A 6,456-nucleotide genomic window follows, 5' to 3' on the forward strand; every position below is an offset into this window, starting at 1 on the left:
CAAAATGTCCCGTGGGGGGCAAGAGTACTTTCAGTTGAGAACCACTAACCCTATTAAATACGCGTGTAACGTAAAACATGACTTTAGAATGCTGTCCTGTTCACATTTTACAGAAGATATTTTCTTCAGATTCTCCACTTGCATCTTCTAACAGTGAGGTCTTCGTCATTCTGGGAGGTGCTTTTGAGTCAGCTAAAGGAATCTTCCAGATTTCTATTCACTTCCTTTCTATCTTACTTTTTTTTTTTTTAAAGATTTTATTTGTTTGAAAGACAGAGAGAGATCACAAGTAGGCAGAGAGACAGGCAGGGGGGTGGGAAGCAGGCTCCCTGCACAGAAGAGAGCCCAATGCGGGGCTCGATCCCAGGACCCAGGGATTATGACCTGAGCCTAAGGCAGAGGCTTAACCCACTGAGCCACCCAGGTGGCCCTTTATTTATTTATTTTTAAAGATTTTATTTATTGATTTGAGAGAGAGAGCACGAACTGGGGGAGGGAGAGGGAGAAGCAGACTCCCCGCTGAGTGTGGGGCCCCGGCATGGGACTCGATCCTAAGACCTCGAGATCATGACCTGAGCCAAAATCAAGAGTCAGACGCTTAACCAACTGAGCCACTCAGGCGCGCCTCCTCCATTGCTTTTAAAGAGCTGCTGCCAGGGCTCATTCACACTCACATGCACTGACCAAGGCTGTGAGAGGCGGCTGGTGCAGGGGCCGGAGCGTGGACCTCACAGTCAGCCTGCCTGTGGCTCTTCCCTGGCTCTCCCGCTCCACGGTCTATGACCACGGCAAGGTACTTAGCCTTTCTGTGCCTCAGTTTTCTCCTCTGCAAAATGGGGGTATTAGCACCAACCTCAGAGGTGTTTTGGGAGGATTAATGAGCAAATATGAGCAGATATACGGGCCTGGCCAGTGCTTGGCCCCCATGAACAGTCAAAACATGTTAGATATTACCATATGCACGGGAATCACGGCCCATCTGCATCAGCAGCTGTTCTACTCCTTCTCACTAGGGACCTCTTTCATTGACTTTTATAGGTCTCCAAGATTAATACTGAGTAAGTCATTCTGAGTAAGGAGAGGGTTAAGGTACAGGCGGGGAGACACGGGGGCCCATGACTAGGCTCTGAAAGAGTGAACAAGAGATGAGGGAGGAGACCAGGCCACCTGGTCCCGGATGTGAGGGAGTATTTGCCTCTGGCGGCTACAGTGTGATTGCAGAAATGGACCAAACCTCACAGAAGTCAGTCATTAAGGGTGTTTTGTGTTGTCCCTGCTCAGACCAAGACGGCCCAGGAGTCTCAAGGCCACAAGCTCCCTGGTCAAGTTTTCAATAAAAGACCGACCTAACCCCCCCCCCCGCAGTGGCAACCCACTGGGGACCCCTCTCCCCCCAGAGAGCTTTTTCTTTCCTTTCTGCTCTCACCTTCACTTCAGAAACTTTCACTTCACTTCACCCCTTTGTGTCTGAGAGGGTCATTGTTTGACTCTGTGAGACGAGAACCCTGCGATCCTGTAAAAATATCAGGCTAATTTGCCTTTCATTCAAAATACTTCATTTTTAAAATAATTCAGGGAGGACCTTGTGATATGAAAGACTTTATATAAACTCAAATATGAGATGACGCCTTTCTTTTTCCCCCAGGGATGCTTTTGAGAATTACTCTCCTTAAACTCAGGAAGCCATGGTAAATTAATTCTCAACTTAGACAAGAATGACCAGAGTGACGTATACTGGTTGGTTTGGGAGTTTACAACATCTGCTGAGAGCTGACTCTGGGTAAGCGGAGTTCTGGGCCTGAGCTAAGTGCAAAGTACCAGTTCGTGCACTTGAACATGAGGTCTCACGTAGGCCTGCCTTTGAGATGGCCAGCCCCTCCCTGACTCTCACAGGTCCGGAGAAGGTAACCACACGTCCTAGTACCTCCTCCACTAAGTACTCCCTCACCTAAATAACCTAGCTCTTCCATCGCGGAAATGCAGGCTGAGTTCAAAATAATCAGGTCCTGAAGGTCCACGCGCCCTTGACCCCCTGCTTCCTCCCTTTCCTGTTCTTCCACTGCCTTTTTGCTCCCATGTCTGGGACCCACCAAGCAGTGTACTTCACCCTCAGTGTCCCTTTCTTCCTTCTGCACGTCCTGTGTTTTTCCTTCCCCTTCTGCTTGCTGTGGCTCGTTCATCCTCAGAACTGACTTCATGGCCCTGCTGAAGAGAGCACAGCTCACTTTGCTGGGAAACCAGAGACAGGCACACCTCGGAGATACTGCAGGAGTGATTCCAGACCATCGCGACAAGGCGAATATCATAATGAAGCCAGTCAAGTGAATGTTTTGCTTCCCACTGCATAGAAAGTTCTGTTTACACCGTACCATAGTCAATAAAGTGTGCAATAGCGTTATGCCTTAAAAAACAACAACAACAAAAAAACCCCAATGTATGTACCTTAATCAAATAATACTTTCTGGTTTAAAAAAAATGCTAACCATCATCTGAACTTTCAGCAAGGCATAATCACATCACAGATCACCATAACACAGAGAATAATAAAGAAAAAGTTTAAAATATTGTGAGAATCACCAAAATGTGACAGAGAGACAGGAAGCGAGCAGACGCTGTTGGAAAAAGGGCGCCCACAGAATTGCTCAACGCAGGGTTGCCACAGACCTTCATTATGCAAAAATAAAACCTCAGTATCTGAGGCACAGGACAGGAAAGCACAATAGAACAAAGCATGCCTGTATTTGTAGATTTCTGCTGGGAATCTTAGCCCCTGAATAAAATGCAAGTAACAGAATCTAACGTCCTTTGGGTCCTTTCTCCTGGAGGATGGAAGGTCGGCCTGCTATCTCGGGCTCCTTCCGCAGAGGGATAGGACCCAACCCCCACCACTGGGGCTCTTTGTCCTGGTGCCCACTGAGCGCCCTTATTCTCCTCCGCTCTTTGGTGCCTGGGCATTCCTGTCACCATTGTCTCCCTATGTTTCCAACTTTAAGACTTCCTGAGGTTCAGGGCGCCTGGGTGGCTCAGTCATTTAAGCATCTGCCTTCAGCTCACTCAGGTCATGATCCCAGGATCCTGGGATCGAGTCCCACACTGGGCTCCTGGCTCAATGGAGAGTCTCCTTCTCCCTCTACCCTTTCCCCTTGTTCGTGATCTCTCTCTTTCTCTCTCTCACTCAGATAAATAAATAAAATCTTAAAAAAAAAGACTTGAGAGGTTCACTGGCTTATGGTACCATGACCATACACCTCCCTGGCTTGGAGGAACATTCTGTGATTCTCGGCCATCTCAGGGCTCTGAGAAACTCTTGGAGGCTGCCTTACCCTTCCTATATACCCCACAAATGGATGTGTCTTCCTCTTCCTCAGCAAGCTAAAACAGGGAACCCTGGGGCCTTCCCACCCACTACAAGTTTTTTTTTTTTTAAATTTTTATTTTTTATTAATTTTTTTTAAGATTTTATTTATTTATTTGACAGAGAGATCACAAGTAGGCAGAGAGGCAGGCAGAGAGAGAGGAGGAAGCAGGCTCCCTGCTGAGCAGAGAGCTTGATGCGGGGCTCGATCCCAGGACCCTGGGATCATGACCTGAGCCGAAGGCAGAGGCTCAACCCACTGAGCCACCTAGGCTCCCCCCCACTACAGTTTTAACCACGGACAGGGCACAGGCACCCTTTGCATCTGGATCTCCGAACCGGGCTGGCCCCATGTGACGCCCTCCGGTCTGCCCTGACTCGGCCTGCTGGAGGGCCCAGGCCTCGTCAGGGACTCACCGGCATCGAACCGATTCTTAGCCGCCTTCGGGCTCTCCTGCCCCACATCCCAGGGCGTCTTCTCCAGGCTTGAGTGTGGGGCAACAGGGGCCCTTCTCTGCCACGCATTCTGCCGGGTCTTCGTGTCATGCCCAGACCTCGGCTCTGGGGTAGTCACAGCTACCGGGTTCATGCATTTGCCCGCGTCATCACTCCCCTGAAGGAACCGAGGCTACCCGCCTAGAGGAGAGCAAGGGTAGGCCACGGAGAAAGCAGAAAAAGCAGCAGAGGCTCATCGCTTGACATCTCACGCCATCACGTGGTCAGGAGTGTTCCCGATCACAGTGGGAGGAAGAAAGCACAGGACAGACGTATTTGAGCTTCCTGGCTACGCTCACGGAACAGAAACTTGATTAAGAGATGGGGAGGAAGTGGGGCTGGTTTAACAGCTGTGATTCACTGTCACATGCTCATATTGTTTAAGCAATATATTTTTTTAAGATTTTTTTATTTGACAGGCAGAGATCACAAGTAGGCAGAGAGGTAGGCAGAGAGAGAGGGGGAAGCAGGCTCCTCGCTGAGCAGAGAGCCTGATGCAGGCCTCGATTCCAGGACCCTGAGATCATGACTTGAGCCGAAGGTATATGCTTAAGCCACTAAGCCACCCAGGCGCCCCTGTTTTATCAATATTTAACAAGCATTTAAAATTCTGTGACAGTACCAGTAAAAGTCAACACGTCTGCCTTCGAATGAAGCTGCAGGTGACAGCACAATAGATAAATGCCATCGAAAACGGACCAGAAATTTTCTGCAGTGGTAGGCTGAGTATTTGCTCATTCATTATTTACCTGGCCGTGGAGGATGGGAACTGCATTTTGGGGCCAAAATATAATGGCATTAAAAAAAAAAAAAAAGAGGGGTGCCTGGGTGGCTCAGTGGGATGAGCCTCCGCCTTCAGCTCAGGTCATGGTCTCGGGGTCCTGGGATCGAGCCCCACATCGGGCTCTCTGCTCAGCGGGGAGCTTGCTCCCACCCCCCGCACCTGCTGCTCTGCTTACTTGTGGTATCTCTCTCTCTCTCTCTGTGTCAAATAAATAAATAAATAAAATCTTAAAAAAAAAAAAGAAAGAAAGATTTTATTTGTGAGAGAGCACACATGAGAGAGCATGAGCAGCAGGTAGAGGGAGAAGCAAGACTCCCCACGGAGCAGGGAGCCTGATGCAGGGATCCATCCCAGGACTCTGGGATCATGACCTGAGCTGAAGGCAGATGCCTCACCGACAGAGCCACCCAGGCATCCGTGTAATGGCATTTTTTGGTCTGCAATTGTGACTAGGCATATCAGGGGTCCCACTGGCCCGGGAAGGCCCTCTTTCATGTCTCTGGCCCTGGGGTGGGACAAAAAGACTTTTGGGGTCTCCTTTGTTTATAACACAAGCATATTTCAGGTTCCTCTCCCCAAGTTTGCAGCTTCTAGAACAGGAGCTCAGTCAGGAGTGGTTCTATGGAATGTGATACTGAAGTGAGTCACTCTGTCTTTCTGTGAAAGTTTCAAAGGACCAGACGGCCATCAGTTTCTTTTCCTGACCTGGAAGGTTCTCTGAGTAAACAAATCATCTGGGGGTCCTGAACTAGTCATGCTCCTGAACTTGGGTCCAGGATCAGGGTCAGGATATGGAAGGCATGGAATCCACGCTTTGTGTTTCCAGGGCCTATAATAGCAAGAAGTAACCGAGGTGAACTCAGTCAGCTCATCTCCCCAAATGCCCACGTGATTGAACAAGGGGACACGCGTTACATGTCCTGAGAATGGCATCACCTGAACGAGGCCAGGACAGTGGCTGCTCCTGAAAGCTCAAAGAAACAATTTTCAGATCACGAATCACGGGAACTTCCAAAACTAAGGAAAAAAATGAATGCGAATATCCTCTGAAGAATGATAATTCTGTATCTGAAAAGCCGGACCCCAGCGATTCTCACATACCTCACATACGTGGTGGTCTCCTTGTGAGCAGCTAGCAATCAAAGCTTTGGTTCTTTAACACATGTGAGATTATTTTGAACCAGGAGGGACTGGAACTCTTCTGCATTTCCCACAGGAAGCAGCATGCTGGTGAGAGCCAAGAACACACCAGGGCCCCCAGACTCGGATCTGAGGCTCACTTATCAGACACTACAATTAATAGGTATCTGTAAGAAGAAAAATTTTTCCTGAGGTTTGCCTTTCTTTTAATTGCCTAATTTCCTGAGTTAGATGCAAAATCATTCTAATTCATATGGATCTGGGTTTGACCCTCATGTGGCCAACAGATGGGTCGGGGGTTACAAAATCTAGTTTTCTAAAATGAAACCATGCAATGGTAAAAGAAATGAAGAACCACACTCCCTACCGCAGCGGCCCAATTCCCACCCCTAGCAAACCATTCTCCACGCAATCTTTGTCAGGCCTCAAATATTAGGTAGGTCCTGCATGAATTGAAACAGACACTGGCAAGACTTAGAAATTTAAACAATCTTCTAGTGACTTAAGTAAATGGTTCTCATGGGACTGCTCCAGCCCTCCTTGGAGGCACCGCTTTCAGAACTTGGAAAAATCTGGACCAGTCTTTGAACTCGTAGAAATGGGGTTTTGATAAGCTGGGGCTCTAGAGGCTGACTGGTTCTATGTTTGCTAAGTAGCAGACCGGCCTTGGTGTGAAAACCAT

The 6,456-nt window shown here is 48.6% G+C and overlaps 1 long non-coding RNA gene across 2 annotated transcripts in view; it reads right to left on the minus strand.

Annotated features, from left to right (window-relative positions):
* Positions 1-3,903, minus strand: part of LOC125092115 (uncharacterized) — a 40,664-nt gene extending 36,761 nt beyond the window's left edge. For both annotated transcript variants that reach the window (XR_007124825.1, XR_007124824.1), the window contains exon 1: positions 3,773-3,903. This is a non-coding gene — a long non-coding RNA (uncharacterized LOC125092115). The remainder of the gene's footprint in view (positions 1-3,772) is intronic.
* Positions 3,904-6,456: the final 2,553 nt, after the last annotated feature.

The sequence above is a fragment of the Lutra lutra genome, chromosome X, assembly GCF_902655055.1.
Source record: "Lutra lutra chromosome X, mLutLut1.2, whole genome shotgun sequence".
NCBI classification, from domain to species: domain Eukaryota; kingdom Metazoa; phylum Chordata; class Mammalia; order Carnivora; family Mustelidae; genus Lutra; species Lutra lutra.